The sequence below is a fragment of the Dermacentor variabilis genome, unplaced genomic scaffold, assembly GCF_050947875.1.
Source record: "Dermacentor variabilis isolate Ectoservices unplaced genomic scaffold, ASM5094787v1 scaffold_12, whole genome shotgun sequence".
In the NCBI taxonomy this organism is placed as follows: Eukaryota; Metazoa; Arthropoda; class Arachnida; order Ixodida; family Ixodidae; genus Dermacentor; species Dermacentor variabilis.
In genome coordinates, this window is record NW_027460280.1 from 6124425 (window position 1) to 6152282 (window position 27858).

General features: G+C 47.2%; 1 protein-coding gene across 1 annotated transcript in view; it reads right to left on the reverse strand.

The window, feature by feature from the left end:
* Nucleotides 1-22091, reverse strand: part of LOC142566285 (prolactin-releasing peptide receptor-like) — a 190520-nt gene extending 168429 nt beyond the window's left edge. Inside the window, exon 1 of the mRNA XM_075677174.1 lies at nt 22061-22091. The gene's annotated coding sequence lies outside the window, so the exon portion shown is untranslated. The remainder of the gene's footprint in view (nt 1-22060) is intronic.
* Between the last annotated feature and the right edge of the window lie 5767 nt (nt 22092-27858).

The following is a 27858-nucleotide window of genomic DNA, read 5'->3' on the forward strand; positions in this document are numbered from 1 at the left end:
CGTTCTGGCAAGAATTAAGAAAGTGCAATAATATGCTATGTGCCTGATCATATGCATTGTGCTATTAATTTCTTCTGAGTTTTAATAATGGCTGGCTACTGTATGCAGTGCTGTGCAATAAAATAATATGCCACAGCAATTATTGCGTGCCTCGCAGAACAAATTGAATATATCTTTCTCAGTCAAAACATCATAGCAGGCTGAAAACAATAAACTGCAATTTTTTCTTTTTGTGGTGACGAAGTGCATAAACTGTGAAAATAACCTGTTTATATATTTCTTATACTATGCAAATGAGCTGCTCCCATACATTCGAATAAGTGCTTCAATAGTACGACTTGGCAAAGGGCAACGAAAGACTCCTATTAAAACCCTCTAATTCTCAAGCTTGTATTACCTGACGGTATGTCATTTCATTAATGTAAAGAAAGGCAAACGTGATATTTGGAAACCAGTTACAATGGAACATGGCCCTTATACTGTGAAATGTTTTGTAGCAATACACTCAATGTGAAGGCATCCGGATGCGGTGTTGATGCATCAAAACAACTAGAATAATAGAGGTGCTTCATGGGCTAGATTTGGCAGAATCAAGAATTGGGGGGAAACAAGATACGAATTACATACATTTTAGCAATTCTAGTTTTTTTTTTGTGAGTGCTACAGGTGTTTCAATTCTGTTTTGCTGATTTTCTCAGAACCCACTTTTTCACGTTTCTTTCATGCACCAACAAGCATAATTATATTAACACGGATGCTTTATGTGTATCCGGTTACCGTATTTCACCGGCTAAAACATGTTAAACGTTATCGCTCGGTGCAGGATGCGCCTGAACGTATCGGAAGTTTCGCGAATGTTATCGATGGTTCTGTCTGTTATCAACGAACCTTGCAAATCTTACTGCATACGCGACACGAATTGTGTTGTAGTTTCTGGAAGGCGCGCGGGCACCAGCGAATAGGCTGTAACTTTCGACGACTGACGTATGCAAACCGACGCGCATGACCCGCAGATGAGATTTTCGACGATTGCCGACATTGCTCGCCGCTATGGTTGCGATTGAGCCGGCACTATTTATTTACCGTCACTACTACGTGGCAATATTTACAACACAGATTTTTTCAGTTATACATTGCATGCCTAATTCTTACATAGTTGGCTGTGCACTAAGCTACCAAAAAATGAAATGGTACAACAGTTTTTGATATATGGCATCGTCGTGCAGGTGTTTGCAAAGCGATCTTGCAGACAGACGACGCGCGAGCGCTGATGTCGATATTTTGTACACTATTGTTACTTCAAAAAATAAAAACAAACTGTTGCGGCAGGCGTATATTCATTATAGAAACGTGTTTTTTATATCTAAAAGCACATACAGATCACTAACTTATTGTTTCAAGCTTAGTTTACAGCAGGCTGTTTTAGGCCGGACTTTAACGGATGAAGACGGAATAGTCCAGCAACAGTGCGCCGCAGCCGAGGAGCGAGCTTCGGCGCGCGTCGGAGCTTCTGTCTACTGGTTGCGTGCCCTCTGCCTCCCACCAACGCGAAGCGAAGCGTTCGCTTGTCGGGGCGCGCCGAAGCTTGCCGACGCGTGCCAGTGGTTGGGGCATAAGTCCCAAGTCGCGGTATGGGCATCGGCGGTACACATGACCGGCTTCTCCGCGGTGATAGCAGAGCGGGCGGTGGTCGGGGGCTCGCTATATGTCCGTCTTCCTCGCGTGGGCACGCTGGGCGACGGGTGGGCGTGCTGGCGGCGGCGGCGGCGGACGACGGAATTGCGGCTTTACAGGGCGCTGACGCGGTCGCGGAGGGGGGCCTTGACGGCGTGCGACGGCGGCGTAGGTCATCGCTTCCGGCTGGTGCTGTGGTGATTCTGGTTGCACCTCAGGAACTCCAAGCGATCGGTGTACCTCTTCTTTCACGATGTCGGCGATCGAGGCCACTTGAGGCTGCGACGAAGGCAAGGCCTTGCGCAGTTCTTCGCGCACAATGGCCCTGATGGTCTCGCGCAGATCGTCCGTGGCCAATGATTGAATTCCTGCGTAGTGGGTAGAGCTTGTACGGCAGTTGAATTGCCGGTTCCGCATTTCGAGTGTCTTCTCGATGCTAGTGGCCTCGCGAAGGAACTCTTCTACGGTCTTCGGTGGGCTTCGTGTCATTGCGCCGAAGAGTTCTTCCTTCACATCACGCATGAGAAGGCGGACTTTCTTCTCCACGGGCATATCCGGGTCGGCGTGGCGGAAGAGACGGTTCATTTCTTTCGTGAAGATGGCAACGTTCTCGTTAGGTAGCTGCACTCGGGCGTCCAGCATGGCTTCGGCCCTTTCCTTGCGCACGACGCTGGTACAGGTGCGCAGGAAGCCGCTACGGAAGAGGTCTCATGTCGTCAAGGTCGACTCCCGGTTCTCAAAGCACGTTCTGGCGGCATCTTCTAAGGCAAAGTATACAAGGCGCAGCTTGTCGTCGGAGTCCCAGTTGTTAAATGTCGCGATTCGCTCGTAGGTCTCCAGCCAGGATTCTGGGTCTTCAGTCGCTCCTCCATGGAAGGTCGGTGGGTCCCGAGGTTGTAGGATAACGGGGGACGCTGGGGCAGCCATTGCGGTTGCTTTGACCACGATCTTCTTTGTCGACTCAGGTAGAAGTCCGTGTTCTGGGGGCAGTCCCTGCAGTCTGCGGCTAGCACGCTGGTCTTGGGCGATGTAGGTTTTGTCCTCGGGCTTCGGGCTTGGATCGCGGCTTTGCAGGGGCGTTCGGTACATGAACGCACAAGCACCTCCACCAGATGTCACGTGGTGGTGACGTTGAGTAACACAGTAGCAATACTGTGAACGACAAAGCTAACTTTTATTGGGCGAACTTGTGCCCTCAAAAACAGGCTACACTCAAAGAATGGCGACAGCGGCGAACACAGTCGGCGATCGTCTATAACCTGATCAGCGGGTCAAGCGTGTCGGCTTTTATACATCAGCCGTCGAATGTTCCAAAGTAGTCGCTGGGACCCGGGTGCCTTCCACAAATCCTACATTATTCGCGTCGTGCACACATGCGATCAGATTACACAAAGTTCGGTCACAGACAGCGGATGGAAGCATCGATAAAATTCCAGAAAGTTCCGCTACATGCAGGCGCGTCCTACGCTGTGCGATAACGTTTGTTAGGCGGTGAAACGTGTCGCCCGATAAAGACAAACAAGTACACGCGTCAATATATATGCCCTCACCAAACGCAGAAAAATCGCCCGCCTTTGTTTGTTCCATAAAATATACCATTCAATTCCCATGCTCAAATCGCGCCATTTCGAACCTTTTATTCCTGCACGCTTGGACCATCGCCATAAAGTGATCATCCCATCCCACAGAACGTCTGCCTATGGTAACTCGTTTCATCGTAAAATATGCCAAGAATGGAATCACCTACCGGATCCATTAGTCTGCATTACTAACACCGACGACTTCCGTCAGGCACTTACTAACGTTATCTAGCATACCTTGACTTTAATAAATTTACACGTGTAGAGTAGCTCTGTTTTCTTCTGACCAGTAGTGTTCATAAATTATTTCCGTTGTACTACCTACCTAATTTACTAAGAGCATACTTTGTATTATGATCTATCTCTATCAATATGTGCTTACCTTCTCACTCTAACTTTCATTTTGTATACCACGCATTTATATTTCGGCTGTATTACCCGTCTGTATAATACTGTGTCTGAATTTTCATGATATGCTTATCGCGTCACTCTAACTTGCGTTATTTTCACATTGGATTACGTACTGTTATCTGATTATTGTGTTTTCTTTCTTGTATAGCTATCTGTATCTATTAGCCCCTCCCCTCTGTAATGCTTCATTGTGCCCTGAGAATACTATAAATAAATAAAAATAAATAAATAAAGCACTTTGTTTTACGTTTGAGAGCTTTGACTGCCGACAGCTTTCGCAGCCATTCCATCATCACAGATTGGAATGGTTGTCATTTTTTTCTCACGCATATCTGACGACCAATGTTCACTTTCATCTTTTATCTTAGCTTGAACCAGTATTTCAACCATAGATTATTTCTCACGGTATATTTCCCATGTTCTGGCTACTTCATCCTGCGTTAACCACGTTTTTTTGCCTGGCTGTGCTCTCGGAATGCTTTCTGTCGTTCGACTATCGCTTATTGTACCTCCATGTTCCACCAGGTTCTCGGTTTATTTTTTTCCTTTCCAACGAGTATGTTGCTCCTTTTTCAGTATTTCTGTAGCAATTACACTTGGAAGCTCACTATATTCCCCCTATTTGCTTGGCCATTTGCCAAGTTCTTCCTCGACTGTTGTGCCTATGCTTGTTATTTGTTCGGCCCTCAAATTTGGACTGGCTATTCGTCGCTTCTATGCTGGTATACCCTTCCTTGTCAACGACCATTTCTTTCAACTTATCATAAATTCCTTCTGTCATCATACAGTAATCAATGGTCGATTGCCCATTTCCCACTTCCCACGGGGTCTGCCCATTACGCTTAGGCCCTGTATTCACAATAAGAAGGTTATGTTGCTCACAAAGATCTAGCATTGACTTCCCGTTGTAGTCGGTATAGCCATCTTGATCCTGTATGTGGGCATTCAAGTCACCCAATAGGATAATTTCGGCATGAGCACTTAGGCATTCCACTAACTCTTGACTCTTCTCTCTGCAATTATTTGCGGTCCACAAATACGTTACGTCCAGCCAAGTTTTCTTTCCGCTCATTGTGTATAATAACCAAAGATGTTCCTGACATCTTAAATTTACTCTTTCCCATTTGGCTCCTTCATGGATCAGCATTCCGACTCCCCACCCTTTCTTTCCAATTTAGTTCCGTTGCACCCTTCCCAAACATAATTATCAATCACTGACGGCTATTCCGAGACTCTTAGGTGCGTTTCTGTAACCGCATACACCCCTATTTGTTCTCTATTTAACTTCTCCTCAATCTCTACCCACTTTTCCTTTCTTCTGTCGGCCTTTGTGTTTATGCAGCCTATTGCATGGCTGCATAGAGAAGGAAAACAAGAGATTCTTGTTTTCCCTCTTTTTCTGTTATTGACGGCGATACTAATCTGAGCTTTCCCTAGGGGTTTCTTCATTGCTACCTACACTGTCCTCCTGAGCGCCCGTGGGCCCCCCGCAAAAATTGGCTGCGGCGTAAGTCGACTAACCCTGGATATGCAAAGCGAAAGCTTGGTTTAGCCTTGTTAAGTTTCGCTTTCACATTGCTAACCTTTGATTTAGCAGTTTTATTCTACTTGGGTATACAATCATCGTTAAGCCAAGTATGACGGCTCTGCCTAGGTCCGCGGTTGATTGTCATGGCTTTGGTAGACACGAATCTTTCGACCGTGGGACTCGTGCTGTGCCACAGGGAAAGCGCCAGACATGCAAAGAGACGCCGCCACTATGCGCAGCGTCGAAGCACGAGCGAACAGGGCGCGGTCGCTGCATTGATCTCGACGGTGCGGCGCCTGTTGCATTCCGGAACTTCTCCACTGAAGCAGCTCACCGGGCGATATCCGCGGCTTGACCAGACGACGCTTCGTGGCGACGCTCCTCCCGCGCAACGCTCGAAGACGGCCCGAGCGCTGACTAGGCGGCCGCCCAGATGCGCAGAGCGCATGTGCCGAGCCGGCTAGTGACATGATGCGTCGCCAAGGGGCAGCTGTGGTCAAATGAAGGTCACATTGACGGCGACAGCGAAACTCAGCTCGACGAGATTAGTAAAGCTTAAGAAGCAACCGCGCGACCAGCCAGTCGCCAGCCCACTTCTTGACCAAGCCTATGGTTGAAGTGGATCCCGTGTCTCTAGAAACCACCACGCCTTCACACTTCCCTGTTTACTTCTAGAGCCTCCAAGCCTTTCTCTCGGCTCATTGTACATATAGACTCATTAGCAGCCACTACGGCTCTTTGTGCAGCACTGTGACGTACCGGCGCCTCCGGCACCGTGCACGCCACGACCTGCACCCGAGGCTCGCGCCAGTCGTCCCTTCGCCCAGCGCTGGGCCAGTTCTGTCGTTCCTCTGTTCAGCACGCCATGTAGCCCATCTGCTACTGTGACAAGGTTGTGTCCACGCTCATTTTCCGCGAGCTTTGTTTTTGCTCACTTCATGAGAGTGCCCCTTGAGGCTGGGAGGACAAAAGAAGCAGCTACATTTCTAAAAACCGGACACGTCCTGTGCTACCGAGGCTTAGCGGAGAGACGAGAACTAGGAGTTGGATTCCTCATTAATAAAGATAAAGCTGGTAACATACCAAAATTCGATAGCATTAACTAGAGGGTGGCATGTCTTGTTGTGAAACTTAATAAGAAATAGAAAACTACAAATTGAAGGTCGTATTGGGCCAACGCCCCCACATGCAGTCATGATGACGACGAAGTCGAAAGCTTCTATGAAGATGTGGAAGGGCGATGGGTCAAGTCAATACAAAGTACACTATACTGATGGGCGACTTCAATGCAAGGGTAGGCAAGAAGAAGGCTGGAGACAAGTCAGCGGGGAATGTGGCGTAGGTTCTAGGAATAGCAGGGGAGAGCTATTAGTAGAGTTTCCTGAACGGTATATTATGCGCATAATGAATACCTTCTTCCGCAAGCGGGATAGCCGAAAGTGCACGTGGAGGAGCCCGAATGGCGAAACTAGAAATGATATAGGCTTCATACTCTGCGCTAACCCTGGCATCATACAAGATGTGGACGTGCTCGGCAAGGTGAGTTGCAGGGATCATAGGATGGTAAGAACTCGAATTAGCCTAGACTTGAGGAGGGAACGGAAGAAACTGGTACATAAGAAGCCCATCAATGAGTTAGCGATAAGAGGGAAAATAGAGGACTTCCGGATCAAGCTCAGGATTAACTCAGGAAGAGGACTTTAGTGTGGAAGCAATGAACGACAATCTTATGGGCATCATTAAGGAGTGCGCAATAGAAGTCGGTGGCAACTTCGTTAGACAGGATACCAGTAAGCTATCGTAGGAGACGAAAGATCTGATTTAGAAACGCCAATGTATAAAAGCACTAACCCTACAGCTAGAATAGAACTGGCAGAACTTTCAAAGGTAATCAACAAGCCTAAGACACCTGACATAAGGAAATGTAATATGGATAGAATTGAACATGCTCTCAGGAACGGAGGAAGCCTAAAAGCAGTGAAAAAGAAACTAGGAATAAGCAAGAATCAGATGTATGCGTTAACAGACAAAGCCGGCAATATCACTACTAATATGGATCAGATGGTCAAGTGGCTGAGGAGTTCTATAGAGATTTATACAGCATCAGTGGAATCCACGACGATAATGGAAGAAATAATAGCCTAGACGGATTTGAAAACCCACAAGTAACGCCGGAAGAAATAAAGAAAGCCTTGGGAGCTATGCAGAGGGGGAAGGCACCTGGGGAGGATCAGGTAGCAACAGATTTGTTGTAGGATGGTGGGCAGATTGTTCTAGAAAAACGGGCCACCCTGTATACGCAATGCCTAAGGACCTCGAGCGTACCGGAATCTTGGAAGAAGGCTAACATAATAAGAAAGGGGACGCCAAAGACTTGAAAAATTATAGACCGATCAGCTTACAGTCCGTTGCATACAAAGTATATACAAGGTAATCGCAAATAGAATCAGGAACACCTTAGACTTCTATCAACCAACGGACCAGGCAGGATTGCGTAAAGGCTACTCAACAATAGACCATATTCACACTATCAATCAGGTGATAGAGAAATGTGCGAAATATAAGCAACCCTTATATATGGCTTTCATTGATTACGAGAAAGCGTTTGATTCAGTCGAAACTGCAGCAGTCAAGGAGGCATTACGAAATCACGGTGTAGACGAGCCGTACGTAAAAATATTGAAAGATATCTATAGCGGCTCCACAGCCACCGTAGTCCTCCATAAAGAAAGCAACAAAAAGCCAATAAAGAAAGGTGTCAGGCAGGGAGATATGATCTCTCCAATGCTATTCACAGCTTGTTTACAGGAGGTATTCAGAGACCTGGATTGGGAAGAATTGGGGATAAGAGTTAATGGAGCATACCTTAGTAACTTGCGATTCGCTGATGATATTGCCTTGCTTAGTGACTCAGGGGACCAATTTCAATTCATGCTCAATGACCTCGAAAGGCAAAGCAAAAGGGTGGGTCTAAAAATTAATCTGCAGAAAACTAACGTAATGTTTAACAGTCTCGGAAGAGAACAGCAGTTTACGATAGGTAGCGAGGCACAGGACGTGGTAATATATCTACTTTGGGCAGGTAGTGACCGCGGTTCCCGATCATGAGACCGAAATAATCAGAAGAATAAGAATTGGCTGGGGTGCGTTCGGCAGGCATTCTCAGATCATGAACAGCAGCTTGCCATTATCCCTTTAGAGAAAACTGTATAACAGCTGTGTCTTACCAGTACTCATGTATGGGGCAGAAACCTGGAGGCTTACGAAAAGGGTTCTACTCAAATTGAGGACGACGCAACGAACTATGGAAAGAAGAATGACGGGCGTAACGCTAAGGGATAAAAAAGAGCAGATTGGGTGAGGGAACAAACGCGACTTAATGACATCTTATTTGAAATCAAGTCAAAATCAATGGTCAGCACATGTAATGAGGAGGAAAGATAGCCGATGTTCATTAAGGGTTACGGACTGGGTTCCAAGGAAAGAGAAGCGTAGCAGAGGGCGGCAGAAAGTTAGGTGGGCGGATGAGATTAAGAAGTTTGCAGGGACAACATGGCCACAATTAGCACATGACCGGGGTAGTTGGAGAAGTGTGTGAGGGGCCTTTGCCCTGCAGTGGGCGTAGCCAGGCTGATAATGATGATGATGATGACAGTGGCCAATGTCCGCCAGGGAAATGTCCCTACAGCCACTGTTTTATTGCATTTCACCCTCTCCACAATTGTTCTGAGCTCCTAGTCATCGCCGATAATCCCTCATTCACTCTCGCCTACTGCCTAGGCCTCTGCGTGCTTCGCTTTGTCATCTTTTTCCGCGTGATTTGGATTAGACAAGGGGCATCTTACGTTTTCTATTTGTACGGTCTCGAGGCAAAGTGTGTTACTGAGTCCTATGTGGCTATAATGAATATACCATCGAATTGAAACATTGCCAGCACGACGTGGGCCGATAGGTAAGTGCGATTAAACCACTCGGCCGCTGCTTCCGACGATTCCTCATTGGTACGCTTGGGTTTATCATAATGCCACGTGAGTATGCACGACTGTTTCAAAAATGGCTTTTGGGAACAGTGTTATGCTAAGTATGGAGAGTCTAGGCAGCCATAAATCGAAAGCTGAGTCTCTGGACTACTGACAGCGTACCGGCTATTACGACAGCCCCCGTAGTTTTATAACATTGACCATTTTCGTCTCGAAAATCGAGTGCAAATATTCGTCGCCTTAGGTTTCCATTGCTGAATTTTTAAGCGCTACGGGAAGAAACTTTTAGCTTCCCACAGCATAATCACTGCATTTGTCTCATGTGGTTTGTCTTCTAGTATCTCTCTGTCCCCTGCCTTTTTGAATAATCTAACTGTACTTATAATAATTCGCGAAAAACGTGCTCGTTCGATTCAAAACGCGGCCGCTCGGGGCGCTAGTTGGTACGTGCCAGCTGAATATGAGAAATCTATTGGCCGTTACAACGGAAGAATGAGCCAAATAAAATAAATTTGGTTCAAAAGAATGATGCGTCTTGAAGGAGTGTATTTGTTGTAGAGTATATATTTCAGTAGATTTTTTTATTGCGATAGCAATTATATGAACACTGCAGGCGCATTTCTGCCGACGCCGTTCCGCATAATGTCCACGACCGATAAAATCGTGGCCGTATGCTGCTTGTGACGCGCGGTTGAGCCGGCCACTGCGGACGCAATCTCGCGCAGTGGCCGACAGCGGGCACGGAGGGCCGCCCGTCTTGCTCCAACTGCCGGTAGGCACAGCGGGGCGTTTCTCGTGACGCTCGACGCTTCTGCGCAGGCGCGAGTAGGAGCGCGTGCGAGAGAGACAATCTGGGGGCCTTTGCTCCTTGAATATGTGACTCTACCTAGGAACTACGCAGGAGGCTTCTTAGCGTGTGTTGTGTGCGTTTGTCCCCTAGACATGCCGGCATTGCGGAGTGCGGTCGAGTTATACAATACAATATACAATATGCCCTTATTTCCATAAAGATACAATTTATGAGGGATTAAGGATAAATTTGGTCGCATCAACTTGACGGGCCCTAAACCCCGTCTGACGGCAGCAGCAGAAGGCACAGGCACTGATTCAGGACCGACAAAAATAACACATAAGCAAAAAATGACAAGTTGGCTTAGACATTGTGCCAGCAAACAGAAATGCAATGAAAAAAAAAACATCACAAACCATAAGAAACTACGCTATCCACAGTGTACAATAGAGCAACAAAAGCAGAGATAGAATCATTAACCACGTAATCATTGTAAGGAAAGAATAAGACATGATTGAGCCGTTGACAGAGGCTAATATCAAACGGAGATGTATAACGACAGTCTACCTCAGAAACAGTCACAAACAACAAACTAATTCGTGTTCAGAAATCACTGAAATGCTCATATGCATGCGATATAGAACAAGAAGTGACATCTATGTTATTACATTTAAGCGTCTTTAACAGGCGTGGTAAGCGATGGTGCAACATTTGAAGGGCATAGTTAGTGCGAGGATGCGGCATATACCAGCGTTCAGGTGACTGTGTACTGTATTCTGTTCTGTTTCCAATTAATTACGCTAACCACGGGATATATGACTGGCTTTGTTTTACTTCTTTACGATAGGCTAGTAACAGCTTGAACTCTAACAGAGAATGCAGTGAGAGTAATTTCAACCCTTTGAATAGAGGTGCAGTGTGAGCGTCTACTGGAGCATTACAGATGCTAAATATTACCTTTTTTTTGAAGCAAGAATTACCGGTTTAGGTTTGTAGCAGACGTCGTACTCCACACGAGACAGCAGTAGTGTACGTGCCTCAGGAAGAGAGCGTTGTACAAAATAAGCTTGACCTTGCGTGGCACCGGTCTTAAACTGAAGAGCGCCCCAGCGACTTGCGCAACTTTGCCTCCAAGGAAGTCGATGTGATCAGTCCATTATGGCTGTCAAAAAAGACACCTAGCGTCTTCGCAGACTCAACAAGCTCAATTTTTGAAGAACATATTATAATGTTGGTCTCTAAGTTCACACCTTTATTTTTGGTTGAAATAAAATAGCTTTTGTTTTGTCAGTGTTCATTTGTAAACCATTACCTCTCTGTATTTTTTTCAAGAACAGATTTTGGAGTTGAAACCAGCCTTGCAATGTTATTCGATTAAAAACAGCACCGTAGAATCATCTGCATAGCGTTAGATGCGAGAGCTTTTCCTGAGCCTCCATCGAGTTGAGCAGACCGAATCGCGCCACAGCCGATTAGGGAGCGCAGAAGCACGTGCACCACCGCGTTGCCGAAGCGCGGCACGTGCTGGCGTCCCCCACTTCGTGTGCCGCAGGTGGAGCTGCTTACTCTTCCCGAAAGTGAAGCGAGAGCCTGGCACTGTTCCAGGTAACGTGGGTCCAAGAGGCAAGACGGTTGTAATGCACCGTGAAACCCTGGCAGCCTCGCCCCGCCAATTTGTGACGGCGCTTGCAAGTCAGCAAGGCAATACCGCCGGGAGAAAGCCCTCCGACAATTTTGGCCCAAGGAGCGACTCTCTCCGTCTTGGTGACGGTAGTTGCAGACCGGGACGGCAACACCGCAGAGAGAAGTGAGCACTCGGACAATTGGGGACCAACGAGCGACACTCTCCGCCGGGTGTGACACAATCGCACGGGCGCCTACCATTGGCCGAAAATGACGTCACCTGAGCGGGCTCGCCCATTGGCCGAACGTGACGTGTCTTCGAGACACCGAAGGGATTAAAAGCCAGAGACCGGGAGCATTCCTAGAGCATTCCTTGATTCATCTCTATCGAGCTTCTTGCCACGGGCCACAGCGTCCGATTTGCTGCCGGCCCGTAATGACTTTAAGACTGTTAATTGACTCTCACTGTAAATAATGTAAATAAACCTCCTAAGTTTGCAACCCGACGTCCTCCTCAACTCTTACAACTGGTTGCCAGCGGTGGGATCGCCTCCAAATGCAACAACTGGTGGCAGCGCTACGGATCAACCTTCGTCGAGAGAAATCCTGAGGAACCTGGAACAGCGAAGAAGAGACAGCCTTCGTCCAAAGTAGTCCTGACGAACTGGGAGTAGCGAAGAAGAGCGAGCCTTCGACCCAGGGAGTCCTGAAGAACCGGGAACAGCGGACCAATGAACCAGATGGCAGGGTGCTGCAACCGTAAGTGAGCGCGTGGTTTTTTTTTCCTTTTGATTCGCCAGACTTCAAGTGTTGTGTGTTTATTTTGATAGTTCCAGGAATCGGGAATTTGTTGCATTGTGTGTTTGCTCAAAGTAATTAAGGTAAACAGTTCTAACCACCAGTCGGGGCAGCTGCCATGGATCTCAGAAGGTTGACGAGGTTAGACTTGTTCTTGGTGTGCGCCGATTTGGTAGTTGAGGCGGACGAACCGATGAAAACGCCAGCTATCATAAAGGCGATTCAAGATAGTGGCAATGATCATGAAAGCATTGAGCTTGCTTGGGAGGTGATACAAGAATCAGGTGAGCGTGAGCGTCGTGAACGTAAGAGTGAGCGTAAGCGTCAAGAACGCGAGAATGAACGGAAGCGTGAGCATCAAGAACTTACTCTTAGGTGTGAGCGTGAAGAACGTCAGCGTGAACGTCAAGAACGTGAGCATGAACGTGAAAGTGAGTATCAGGAACGTAAGCGTGAGCGTGAGCAAAAGTATGAGAGAGAGAAGGCAGCATTGATCAAACAGATACAATATTGTGATCAGTGAAAGGCACAGAGACAACGGCTGTCTGAAAATTCTGTAGGCAGTACAGAGCACAAGAATGAAGAAGTGTCTAGCAGATTTTCGCCAAAATCCTACGAAAGAAGTATTGCCTGTGAGATTAGTGGCACCTTCATAGGTGAAGGGAAAAGGCTAGCTGCTAACGATGCCGTAGTGGCAACAGAGGCCGTTAAAGGCAGTAATGAAAGCGACGAGGTGCTGTGCCAACAGAGCACTGTAGAGACAGCTAGGCCAGCTGTGAATAAATTGGCACAGTCACCGCGCGCATGCGTAGCAGGTAATGTTAACGAGTTAGTTAACGAAGTACAGAGCACCGCTGACCCGACAGACGCGAGCACCCATGTCGAGATAACTGTCGAGTCGGATCTGCTTGCCGAAGTGCAGTGCCAGCTGGACGATGCAGTTAAGGGCAGGTCTCAGGATTGCGAGCTGCGTAGCTCGAGAGAAGACAACTGCATTGTTCAGAGATCGGTGCAGCTCTCCGCCAGTTTAGGTAGCCAAGAGAGGGATGATTTAGTTAAGGATCATTCAGACTGTGCGGGTAAGAGACCGATCCGGGCCTACGAGATGTGTAACGGTCAGCGCGAGGCGCGAGAGAGCGACATGAAAGAGAATTCAAAGAGAAAGCGCCGCAGAAAGAAGCGCCGTAAAGATCGGAATGCGGTGGCTAATGCAGCGAAGCCAAAGGCGGCGACAGGCGCGAAAAGGCAGGGCGCGGAGAAAAGAAAGGTGCGGTCGTCATTGGCGACGTGTGCGCATCAAGCACGTTCGAGCCACCGGTCAAACAGAGACCGAGAAGCATGTTCTGCACGGACGCGGACAAAGGGCACAGGGCAGTTAAATTCCTCGTCGTTCCGCGTTCTTTTCGAAGTTCAACGTGTAGTACAAAGAAGCGCAAGGTGGTAAGACGAGACCAGATGGTAGGGAGTCGGGACGCGGTCAATCGAGGTCGTGATGAAAGCGGGGCGCCAGGACGCAAATTGGCAGGGGACTGTAACGTCTTGGGGGAGCTGATAGTGAGTCAGCCCTTTTGTTGTTCCTCGGAAGCCAGAGTAGCTTTCGGACCGCGACCCCCTCGGGTACGGCTCAAAAGCATGAGTCAGTCGAAAATGTTTGGAACGGGAGGCCAAGAGAGCTTCCGTAGAAGTAAAAAGTGCTGTTTTGTTTTATTTTTGAGCATTGGATAATTTTCGCGATTTGAGACTAGGATTTCTTTCAATGTGTAAGGTTTGAGCTTTGTTTATGTTTCGTTTGAGAAGCCCGAGATTTGAAAGACGCGTTTTTTTTTTTGTAAACATGTAGTATCGCGAGGTGTTCATTAATAAGTAGATAGGCTTTCTTTTTTTGTGTGTGAGTAACCTGAATGTCAATGTTATCGGTGAGAGGCCTATCGTAGCGCGCGTGTGTTTTAGTTAACCTTCTTTTTTTTATAAGCGTTTTTTTATTTTTTATTTTTTTTTTCTAAGGTTAACCGCGTAGGTTTTCAGTAAGTGCATCATTTGCACTGAGAAGCGTTCTTAGTTCCGAGTGTCCTGTGTGGACGGAAGGAAGCTGGGAAGCTTCTAGTATCTTCTAGTATAATAGTACATCTGCAGCGGACAATACTGATGTTACACATGAGTCTCAAAAGATCAAGTATTATGGAAATAAGGCTTTTGCAGAACCCTTGTACATAACATAACCAATTCAAATAGGCATATCGAATTTGTCCGCTTTGAATGGTGTAATGGATGCCGTATACAGAACCATGTTATCTGTTCTTGATGAAGAGTTATTAATTTGTAAACTTCGTGCTTCTATTTCTTTCGGAGTTACGAATTTTTCAAAATATTTCCCTATTGCAAAAACCAGCGTCTCCCAGCGTCTTCCAGTGTGAAACCAGCGCGCTTTTTGGCGCTGGGTCGCACTGGGTACGCTGGCACTCGCTGGGACTCACTGGGACACCAGTGAGAACGCTGGATAAGAGCTGGGTCACACTGGAAGAGACGCTGGTTCCACTGCCATGACGCTGGGGCGCACTGGTTTGTGCTGTAGAGGCGCTGGTTCTCGCTGCAGTTCGCTGGTTCGCACTGGAAACTGCGCTGGTTGTGTTTGTGCCGCGCTGGTTCCAGTACACATGAACGAGCGCTGCTCAACATTAAACACTTTATACAATTTCATCGCTCGATACTAGTCTCTTGTCCTAAATAACGCTATATCTTGGGGTTATAAAACCCTATTTCGTGTCACAGCTTGGAATAAAGGTGCGTGAGCTGCCCTGTTTATTCATGCACATTTGAAACTGAAAATCACTTTCGTTTTTTTTATTTTCCCTTTTGACTGGGCGGATAGCTAAATTCTTGAACGAAACCACGTAAACGCAGAGGACGCCGCGTTTTTTAGCAGTTCGCACGTAACGTATGACTGGGTGTTGTCGCCGTTGTCGCAGTTTTCTGGAGTGGACATGAAATGCGAAAGTCGTTCAGACGCGCGCGAACGGACCCCGAGTTCGAAGCCTATCGCTGACGGATATTATCGCACCGATAACAAAGCTGAAGTGATTCGTGTGCTTCCACTTTCCCTATTGTGCTAAAAAAAAGTTCTGAGGCTCAAATACGCACATTTTAGCTTTCGCCAGCTACCCGCGCCGAGATCGGTCCCCACTGAAGCTTAGGCCTAGCGTATCCGCCGAGTCCGCCCTCACACTATCGGCGCGTCTAGGCTCAGGAATCAAGAAATATAACAAGGATAAATCACTCTATATTTAATCTTTCGCATCGGTGTTCTTAAATAAACAATTTTTTCATGTATACAGTGCCAGCACAAGAAGCGATGACCGCTGATGTGACGCGTCATAAACACAGGTATTTGTGCTATCGGCGAAGGCTCCCAGCAGTAGCCTGCGTTTCTCTGACGAAGATATATGACTAGACAGGAGTGTTGACTGAAAGGCATCACTGAACTAAGGAAACGTTGCATATCCTTTGCGTGAAGAACAAGAAACGGCTATCGAAATCGGCAGTAACAGCCCATACACCGTCCCGGGTCGGCGGTTCATTTAGGACTTTTTTTGAAAGTTAAAATAGCAATCGCAAGTGAAAATCGATATTGTGGCACTTCCCAGCATACTGCTGAATACGGACAGCAACTTTTTCTTTCTGGTACAGGCGTGAGTTTTCGTTGCTGGGCGATAGCGCATCAGCCATGCCTGTACAAGACGTAGCTTTGCGAAACAAACTGCTTCTCGGCTTTGACATGACAAATCATTCTTGCGTTTCCGTCTGCTGGCGTGGCGTAGCGGTACGGTGCCGGGCTTGGTATCTGTAGGTCAGGCGATCGAATCCTTGTCGCAGCACTTTTAATTTCTACGTTTTTTTTCTCTTTTTTTTATTGCACTGAAACGCTCCTTGTTGCTTTCTGCATTCAAAAAATATATACGGCGTCCAGGCACCGCATATTTAACGCGCTAGAGCTATTTTTTTCGCGCGAGCAGCCAGTGCCTCCCAGCACGCTGCGCCTTCCCAGCATCCAGCGCGCTGCACTGGGCCCATAATCCGGCGCACTGGGTCCCAGTGGCACTGGGTTTTGCTATAGGGTTTAAACAAAGTTCGGGCCCTAAATCAAAATTCCGCTTTCAACAGACACTAGAATTTAACTTACTCTCTCAAATGCAACAAATTTTTATCAAAACGATTCAGGAGTTATCTCAGAAAAGCGTTTCTGCGTTTTACATGTATCTGAATAGGCCGCGTCGGAGTTGGGCCCGAGCTAAAGCTTCCTGTTAAACAATTTGCCTAGGGATCAAATACATGAATATTAACTGTATTGTCATTGCTAAAGATGCTGCAAACGAATTCTTGAACGCTACGCAGTATCAATACAAGCAAAATATGTATTTTTTTTCATATAATATTATACTCGTATGTGCCAAAAATTGTTCCCAACATAACTAATGTCAATGCTTCTATGTTTTTTGTCTATTTACTAAGTAAAGAAAATATCACACGACCTTTAGAACTACATCAGTTCGAAACCACCAAAGCAGTGCATGCCGCTGATATGAAAAATGTAAAGGCCATGAAATGAACAAGTTGGGGACAAATATGCTAATGAAACTTTGTCATTCAAGATCCTTGTTTACATTCTTGTACATATGCAACGGCCAGTGCAAAATCTCAATGACCCTGTCATTTGTTCCAATGTATTACGCAGGAGCAACTTTCACCGGTCGTGTATCGTGAGTAATTGCACCTAAATTATAGTCGCAACAGAAAGCACGTATAAAAAGCATGAGTTCTGGAGAATTTACGAGCGCCAGTCAAATGAAAGTAAGCCAATGCGAATATATGACAAACGGGGTACTTTATTTAAAAGTAGCCTCCATGAGCATTTAGATATTTGTCCCATTGATTAACGAGTTGCGTAATTCCCGTCTCATAAAGATCCTTAGGTTGTTGCTCCAAAACGTCTGCAACTGACTTTCACGTGATCGTCCGAGACGAAAATGGTTCCCTTGAGCTGTTTTCTTGGTTGCCCCAAAATGTGGACGTTGCAGGGCGACAGGTCTGAGCTGTATGGCAGATGTTGCAGCGTTTCCCGCTTGAACTTTGCCAGTTTTGTGTTGACCACATTAGCGACGTGTGCACGGGCATTGTCGTGGGACAAGATGGCCCCATTCGGCAATTTTTCACGTAGTTTGTTCTTGACTGCAACATACAGCCGATCCGGCGTTTCACAATATCGGAAACAATTGATAGACTCTCAAGGTTTAGCAAATTCTATCAGTAGTGGGCCCTGACGATCAAAAAATAAAAATAAACAGCACCTTTCCGGCGGAAATGACGGCCTTTGCTTTCTTTGGGGTGGTGAATTCGAATGTTTTCAGTGTAAGCTTTGCCGTCGTGTTTCAGGCTCGTAGTAGTGGCATGATGGTTCGTCTCCGATCAAAATTGCAGACATGAAATCGTCCCCCTTATTGTGATACCGGATCAGATGAGTAAAGGCAGCGCCGAACTTCTCCGTACTGTGGCGGTGGTTCAAAATCTTGGGCATCCATAGCGCACACAAGAGACGATAACCGAGATGTTCATGAAATATGGCGTGAACGGTGACGGTGAACCGAACCGTGACTGATGTTCACACGCTCTGCCAGTTCATCGATGCTTATCCTCCGTTCTTGTGTCATCAGCTCATCAACCTTTGCAATTTTGTTAGGGGTGATTGCACGATGGCTTTGGTGCGGTCTGGGATCGTCTTTGCAACTTTCACGTCCTTCTTTGAACCGTTTGTTCTAACGCTTCACAGTGGCCAATGCAAGGCATTGTTCAATGTTCAATAGGACTTAGCCAAGCTGCTGATGCAGCTTTTTTTCTCAAGACCTGTCCATATTCAAATGTATATTGTATATGGGAAATAAAGTACTTACTTACTTTTCTTACTTTACTTACTTACTTTACTTACTTGCTTGCTTTACTTGCTTGCTTACTTGCTTGCAATGTACACGGCAGCCATACGGTCACTCATTTCTTTTTGGGAAACACCTTCAGCTGTCAAAAACCTCACGGCACCACGCTGCTGAACTTCTGGAGCGTCCATTACGTCTCGCAACCATGTTCAACCCAGTGTATGAGCGCATTAAAGAACATTTATAAATTGAGGACGACGCAACGAGCTATGGAAAGAAGAATGATGGGTGTAACGTTAAGGGATAAGAAAAGAGCAGATTGGGTGAGGCAACAAACGCGGGTAAACGACATCTTAGTTGAAATCAAGAAAAAGAAATGGGCATGGGCAGGACATGTAATGAGGAGGGAAGATAACCGATGGTCATTAAGGGTTACGGACTGGATTCCAAGGGAAGGGAAGCGTAGCAGGGGGCGGCAGAAAGTTAGGTGGGCGGATGAAATTAAGATGTTTGCAGGGACAACATGGCCACAATTAGTACATGACCGGGGTAGTTGGAGAAGTATGGGAGAGGCCTTTGCCCTGCAGTGGGCGTAACTAGGCTGATGATGATGATGATGATCCTTACACCTGCGTGTCACTTTTGTAAATGAGAGATGCCTGTGTGCGACGCACAGGCCTTGCACATAATGAACAGAACCATAATTGCGCAGGACGGGTGGGCTCACTTTCATTTCACTCGCCTTCGTACATTAGAAACGCGAAGATACAATGGAATATACAAATGCCAAGATACAACTTGATAGAGGACAAAAAAGTGCCACTCGAAACAAAGTTCACTGCACGTATGCACAAAACCTCGCAACAAGATATCTAAACGTACGTATAAGTCTCCAATAAATCTACGTATCTAAGAAAAAGTCACGGTATATAATGGGTCAAACAAGGCAAATAAACATGTTGCGCAATCACAGATTCACAGAATCCTAGATCCCTCCCCCTTTCCATCCACTCCCTCCGATGTATCGCGCGCGACGGAAAGCGGCGCGCTTGGACCTGTTTTCTCCCTCGCGCACACAAGACCAAGCCACCATCATCGTCTCACCCATTCCAGCCCCCCATTCCCCTCCCTACGCTTTCACTCGCACATACAGCATGCGGAGCGCGGTCATGATGTTATCGCCCTTGGACTTTATGCGGAACATGAGGGCGACGGCAACGGCAGGAATGTGCCTAGAGTGTCCATATAATTGCTATCGCAATAATATAATAAGAGTATCCGGCAGCTGAAGCGTCCCATGGCCCATTACTTTCCGCAAAAGAAGAACCAACAAAATCGAACTTTCACCATGCGACAATTCGCTGTGCCACAACAATGTCTTTTTTTTTCCTTTTGTGGGGCGAGGGCACCGAAATGCAAAAACGCAAACGAAAGTATTTCCACAATCGAATGCCTACTTTGGGCACCTAATTTGGCTACCGAAAGAGTATTGAAGAAATAGTGAGACGTCTGGTCCACCGAGAACCATACGCATACTGCTCGGTATCCTACACCGGCTATAGACAAGACTTTCTGGAGAGGTTGCGCTCAGGCGAAGACGGTGCAATCCATCGAGTCCCCACAGTGATGGCGGTGAGCGACCATTGTTTCTTTTTCTCGTCTTCTAGCTAGAAAGCGTCCAAAACTCTGCCAGGCGAAAATGCACTCGGCCAGAGAAAACCGAACGCGCACCGAAGTGCGCCGCGCGGTGGTCGGGGCAACACGAGAAAAACGCATGCGCTCTGGCTGGCTTTGGCAGCCCGCGGGTAGGGGAGCGAGAACAAAAAAATTTAAGAGGCTCAATGTGTCCTCGCGATTAAAAGTCAAAGTAGAAAAAATAAATAGGAACCTAGTTACCTTGGCTGGCTTTAGTATCTTCACTGGATGCTTTGGCGCAAGTGAAAAAAAAATTTTAATATTTTTTTTATGTGACATGACGGCACGAAAGAACCACCACAACGCTTCGTCTCATCGGGCCTCGCTGCGGGCTTTGTCAACTTGTCTGATAGTGCGTTGATTTGGCTTGTCTCGTTGTATGGCCCGATGTACGACTTTTAAAAAGTTAGTGAACCTTCGGCATCAAATATTTATGGGAACATTAAACTTACAAAGTTCCGCAATTGAAAATCTAAAGCACACGTTTGGAAATGTCAATGCACCTTCCACATCAAAAGTTTATGAGAACTTTATACCCATAAAGTTTCGGAATTGACATCCACGTGCTCCCTAGATTTCATGATAGAGTGTAGATTCCGCGGCCTCCGCGAGATGCCCCGGCGAGCCCGTTCGCCATCAAAACTTCCTTGAAACTTAGTGCTCGGATGGGGCTGCTTGCGTTATGTGACTCCCGGTGCATGGGCGTTGCCGAGAAATCCGGCCAGAGTTCGCAATTTTTGCGGTGAAATGGCTTTTCGAGCGTGAAAAAGACGTTCTAGGCAAAATCCAGAATGATTTCCGGCGCCGGGGCTTGCTTTGGTCGGCGGTGCATGGACAGCACGAAAAAATTTTGGAGGGGGGGGGAAGGGAGGCTGAAGCCACAGAAAGTCGTCCGCGTGTATAGAATGCCTATGGTTTACAAGTTTATACGGCCGATAAAACTACTATCCATACTTAGTTTAGCTGCACCACTAATTTGCTACCGCAATCGATGCTTCGCCTTTCGGGTGAAACTTTTTTGCGTACTTCTTTAGAAAACAATGCCGGGAACCGGCACAACTGAAGGGTTATGTACGAATTGTTATACATATGTGCCGATTCGTTGTGCATGTGCTATCCTATGTTGAGCCACGCCGGGCAGTGACGTAGTTTTCATAAAACAGAACTCTGCGGGAGACATCAAAAAACACCGCTTCTGCGGTAATAAGCAAGTAATTGGTTTGTGGCAATAAAAAAACAAAAAGCAAATGAAAACGCACAAGCGGGTCTTACGCGTAAGAAACAGTTTGGTAAATGCATGAACGTTTTTACGCCGTTGCGGTAGAAATGGCACAGTATAGGCTTGCTGCTTGCTGCTTGCTTCGAAGACGCATCGTGTGCCATCCGGGAAGTAACGCACACGAATTTAGAGAGGGCTTGAGGAGGACTGAGTGTTGGGCTGGTTGGTCGTGCATTATAATTATGGTAGTTTAACGCAAATTGATGCACGGACACACAAGAACAATGTTGACAAGGACTGATGCTGTGTAACAAAGTATAGTGGTCCTTGCCCACTTTGTTCGTTTGTGACCGTGTATTATTTTTTGTGCTAAACTACCATAAATATAATTAGAGAGCATTGATGCACGTAGAAGAGGTCGCGAGCACGGTGCGTTGCCAGAATACTTCTCGGGAGTGAACGGGAGGCGCCTCGCAAGCAGGACACGGGTTCTCTCCAGTGCGGTTTCCTAAAAATGCATGGCTCGAACACATTATAATTTTGGGAAGCTTGACTTAAGGTACGTTTCAGATACCCGCTTCCAGAAATATGGACCACGTTGGTTCAGTTCGCCACAGCGGGCTTTGAGAAAACGGCGCCGGGGATGCGTGCGCCGTGAGTCAGCACGACTCGCCGGCTCGCCGGGTCGGGGATGATCTGAAAGCGAACGCTACGCACATTTCTCACTGGGCAGCCGCCTCTCTCGGCACCTAACAGAAAGACACGGTGAACCCATGTGGCAGCAACAACGCGCGAGCTGCATATTTGCTGCAGAGCAACGCTTGGCGGAATAAATACTCACACGACGGAGGTGCGGCCGGTCGATACGAGCCTCCATGTTGGCTCTCCACGATTTCAGCGCCCCTAGTGGATTCCCAGGCGCGCCGTTTCCAAAAGGCGGCAGCGAAAATGCCGAAACCGCTCCTTGATTATGAGGCACGCCGGGGGACTCCGGAAATTTGGACCACCTAGGGCTCTTCACCGTGCACCTAAATCGAAGTACGCGGGTGTTTTCGCATTTTGCCCACAGCGAAATGCGGCCGCCGTGGCCGGGATTCGATCCCGCGACCTCGTGCAGCCCATGGCCACTGAACAATCAGGGCGAGTGGGCGCGTGATCGTGCTAGTCCAAATCTGCAGTGCTGCAAGCGCTTTTTTTCTTTATTCCATAGCAGAATAGCTGTGCCAAAAGGGTGAGACACTAGGCTAGTTGGTACCGCACCTGTAGTGGAAAAGAGTGCGAAGAACGAGGACAAGCACAGCCCCCGTTCGTTTCTGCCGCTTTTCTGGCACTCCAAGACAGTGTCCTGCGCGCTACTTCTACGCGTAAAATGTACGCTTCAGGGTGTTTCTATTTTCCAGATAAAGTGGCAAAAGATTTTACATTAGTAAGATTGTACAAACTTCACACGTAACTTACCCCTGCTTTTTGTAAATGTTCTTACTACGTGCAGGCGTTCGTGAAATTCATCTTGTTTTCACCATGTTTTCACCATTCACCATGAAGGTACAACTAGAACAAGCGAGGACCAAAGCAGTGGTGGATCCAACCACTAATTTTAGGGCTGCTGGGGTGGTTGCTCCAAGTGAGACCGAGGAGGTGTTCGTTTATTTTCTGCTTGGTGGAGTTACTGCTAGCGCAATACGGCCACCATAATATGAATAGCGTTAATTTTTGGTGACGGTTATCCCACCCCTTTCTTCTTATCGGTCTTCCCCCTCCTAAAGAATTGTGGACATTAAATCTTTACGGGCGACCCCGTTTCAGGTATCTCCATAGTTTACAACGCTAATTCTCTAAATCACCTAGATTGGTTCTCGACGTATTATAGGGGAAACAAACACAATTAGATTATTAGAATGAGTGAGCGCTCATCTTGGTGCATTAACAGATGCGATTTTACACTAATAATGGCGCTGGGTGGAGTGCGAAATTATTATATACCAGGCATATAACGTTGCAGTTATGAAGATAATCTTACTTTTGCACAATAAATGAAATTGGTGCAATTTCATTCAGATAATACATATTCTACATTTACTGTAAGAGATAATAAAACTCGAAACGTTACTCCTACATGCACTGAAGAAAAGAGCTGTAAATTTAAAGATTTACACAAGTTCTCTGTGAATGGTGTATGACAGAAACCTGTTAAAAAAAAATTGACTTGCCATCCGATCTGCGAAAGCGGATGTCCAGCTGTTGAGAGATTTCATTACGTCACAGTGGCCATTGGCGGGCATCGGTTGTGGCTCGCCGCTGTCAACGTGCGCGCCGTTGCTCGGCAGCTCTGCGTGCTGCAGCCAGCGCAGTAACCGTGGACAGTGCACGGCCTTCGCCCTTCTGGCCTCAACCTGTTTCGTGGCTTTTCAACAAGGTAGTGTGTCATAAGTAAGTAAACATTATTAAAACTGTCCGACGGGAGGATTCCAACACATGACCTCTATTGTGCACGATATCGGAAGCATTACGCCACTGACGCATTCATCAAGAAGCGGCATAGAACGCCGTTATGAATTTCTCGCGGGCAAGTCATCAAATATATGGTTCGGACGCTTGTTTTGTGTTTGTTATTAATTGAAACGAATGCTGTTCCATGTGTTGTATGTGTGATTCCGAAAAATGCATGCGCTTTTCGCCTTGCCGAGTGCTGCCAGCCTCAGCAAGGCGTCGGACTTTCGCCGGGATGGGCCCACATTTCTGCCCGTGAAAAATGCCGACCAACTACGGAGGCGAACAGATTCGCTGTGAAAACTGAATTTTCCTGTTCTAAATGGCCAGCCTATATATCGAGCCAGAGCTTGAATATAACCGTTCTAAATTATTGTAAATGCATAAGAAACTGTGAAGTAACAATTTAGAATATGGCTGTTTAGGCTTCTTGGGACAATATAGGGGTGCAGCGCAGATGCGCAGAAGAAACGATATTAACAGACGAGCGCTGCAATTAAGAGGGGTATTTTTCTTCCTTTCATACACGACGCACTTTGCATGCGCCGTGCACCGCCTGGGGTACTACATTGGTGCCCCGCGCCATATTCAAGATGGCTCTCCTTCGAGTAAACGTGGGGCTGCTCCATTTCTTCTCCAATCTCAAGAGGTGAGCGGTTTCCTTTGCAAGTACATTACCCATAGTGCACGACATATTCTTTTACCCGATAATTTTCGTATGGTCATGACGTAGGACAAGACTGCAATGCCCGCAAAGAAAGTTCAGGTGAACAGTGACGAAATTTTGCAACTACGCGTTCCGACATTTCAGCGCACGTTGCGCTTGATGAGAGCGCGTGTGGGTCTTCAATTTAGGTTTTATTGCGAATTATACGGACACTACCGTCGCGTCGCCGTATGCTCTGCGTGCGGCGAGGAAGGCCCCGTGATGGCCGCGGGGTTCTCCTCCGGCGGCTGCTGCAGTGTTCGCCGAGGACGCGTATGCGCGCTGCTTCGGGCGTTGAGGCGAAACAGGCGCGACGGTCAATTCGCTCGCAGCCGCGATTGCTCAGCCTTTTGACAGCGAGTTTCCGCGCCCATCGAGCGAGATGTGTTCACATTTACCTGTGCGCGTGTTGATATTTAGTTAAAACACGTTGGAAGACTAGTTGGTTTGAATCCATGATAGAATGTGTAACTAACCGCGGCTGAACAAGGACGTAGAAAGAAACAGACACACAGCGCTGTCGCTGTGTGTTTCTTTCTACGTCCTCGTTCAGTCGCGCTTACCCATTATATCCTTGTTAATTTAGTTATAAGCGAATGTTTACAAGTTTATACGGCCGATAAAAGTACTATTCTTACTGAAGTCAAGAGTTTGACGAAATCTCGTCTGGTCGGGAAGTAACGGCATTATAGGAAGAAAAACAAAACGCCGACCAAAATGGGGTTGTTTAAAAATTTACCCCTCTACTATTCCTACTTCGTGTAGCTATCTACTAATTTGCTATCGCAATCGGTGCTTCGCCTTTCGGGCGAAACTGCGACTTTTTTTTTCTTATTGCACACGTAAGGGCTAGCCAGTTGTTTGGGATCGCACCGCTGGTACGATCTGTTGGGAACTCGGCGCTGACGCCCGTGGTTGTACCTGGGTCGCAAGCCCCAAGGGTAGCGTTGGCCAGGCGGCCTGGGGTACAACTGGAAGCATCCGAAGGTCCCGGCAAAGCATGAGTCGACTGGTAACAACAAAACAACTTGTTTATTTTAACATCGCAAAGAGTTGGCGGTCAGGTTGACCGAAGTAGAGAGACGGGAGAGCACTTTACTCAACAGAAGAAATCGGAGCCCTCCTTTTTGCGTCCGGGGGCAGCTGTTTTTATACTCTCGCAGTTGAGGGCAAGAAGGAACCCCTCAAAAGACGAGCACGTGAATGTACAATGGGCTAATGGTGACGCACACTGTCGTAGCGATGCCGTAGCACCATGTCGAGCACGATCTCGTAGCACCCTGTCGTAGCGCTGCCGTAGCACCATGTCGAGCACGATCTCGTAGCACCCTGTTGTAGCGCTGCCGTAGCACCATGTCGAGCACGATCTCGTAGCACCCTATTGTAGCGCTGCCGGTCGGGCACAATGACTCTAATGAGAGGATGATCCCTGCTTTCGCAGCGCCTGGTTCTGGCACAATGACTGGAATGCGAGGGTGATCCTTTGCGGTCGCATCGCCGCAGTCGCGCCTGGAAACACCTGCCGATGAGCGTTGCGGCGACGACGATCGGGCCAAAATGTCTGCCGCCCCGCCGCAGTCGCGCCGGCAAAACCACGTGTCGCAGGCGAAACGCAACACAGTGTGCTTGAAAGATGTCCATTCTCGCTTTGTCTGAACAATTTGTTTTTGCTGCGGCTGGGAGAAAGAAAAAAAAGCGTGCGTGAGTTTACAAGAAAGCTCACTCAGCGGCGTTAGCTCTTAGCGACGATAAAGTGTTTAGTTTCTTGAAGTGGCCGGAAAGTACTGCTTTTATTCTGTAGCGTAATATTTGATTTTACCCTTTTTTTTTCTTTGAAGTTATGCTGGCATATGAACCCGCCGGATGTGAAGGCACATGATAAACAGTATTGACTTCGTTGCTTCGTTTACCGCGGTTCCAGTGTTTGTTTTTTTTTGCGCCAACTATACGCGTAAATATTTCGCCCGGCGGTTGACTACGTCGTTTCATTTTGAAAATAGTCAGCAGGAACACTGCAGCTGCTTGCCTTGGTGTACTATCTACGCATTTAGAAAACACTGCCGAAGATGCTAGTACCCGAGCCACGAAGATATGCGGCCATCACGCTCGTGGGCACAGAGAATTGCTCGCCTGTCGTCTGCTAGCCTCACTTCCTGACTGACGAAGAATAACTAAATGTGTAAATGACGAACCGCAGAAATACGACATACATGGGGAAAATTTTACAGCGAAGCTGTGTATAGCTAGCCGATTCGTCCGTCCGTCCGTCGCCTGTACACCGAAAATCCTCCGGCGCAACTCCATGCGCATGCGCGAAAAAGAAAAGGGAAGAGAGGCGCGCGATTGGCTGCGCAAGCAGTGCCGTCGTTCGTCTGCGTCGGAGCCGAGCGCGTGCGCAGCAGTTTCTCTCCGGCTCCGAAATGGATGAGCCACGCGTCATACGTACTACTTAGGAGAAGGCACATTTCGACAATCAACGCCACGAGCACAACCGGGATCGAGCTCGTCTACGCCGTGCCGATGCTGCAGCCCGGGCACAAGAACATGCTCGCGCAGCCGAGCGCAAACAGCAACTGCGTACCAAGGATCCGGCAGTGTACCAAGCCGTCGTTTAATTAACCGTCGGGTTTAACCCAGTGATAAACACCGGGGCCGCACGTTTCAGCTTCGCTGGTTAACCATCTGTACGGAGTGCTTGGGCGGTGATTTGTTTTTTCACAAACAGGACTCCAGCAATACGTTTAGTAAAAGAAGGTTGTAAGGCAGCATGTGTCATTGCTTCATGTAACTCATACTATGAGGTTGATGTAATGTGTCCACCACTTTACATTATCAGGATTGTTTTCTGCCTTGAACCATTTCGCTTGACATTGTTAGAGAAAGGGTGGTTTCCTTGCGACGTATGGCGCACTCGAAGGCTCGCATAAGTGTTGCTCATGGTAAATGGTAAATCATAAATTAGTGAGGGCTAGGATTCACCTCACTTTGAACAGAGAAGAAGTAAAATTGGTCAAGAAAAAACACGTCCATTTAGAGGCAGTGAGGGTAAAAAGCAGACACATTTAGCCTTGTACTTGCAAACAAATATGCAGCCTTAGAACAGATAGACGAAGATGACATAGAGGTAATGAATGAAACCGTAATTAGGCTCGCTTCAGAAGCAGCAATTGAGGTGGGAAGTAAGGCACCAAGGCGACTAATAGGTAATCTCTCCCAAGTACAAAAGAACCTAATAAAGAAGCGAGAAAGAATGAACGTGTCCAACTCAAGAGATCACGTAGAATTTGCGGAACTGTAAAAACTAATCAACAAGGAGAAAAAAGGGATATTCGAAATTATAACGTGAGAAAGACTGGGGAAGCAGCAAAGAATGGACGCAGCTTAAAAACAGTGAGAATGAGACTAGGTATCGGAAAAAGGAAAATGTATGCACTGAAATATGG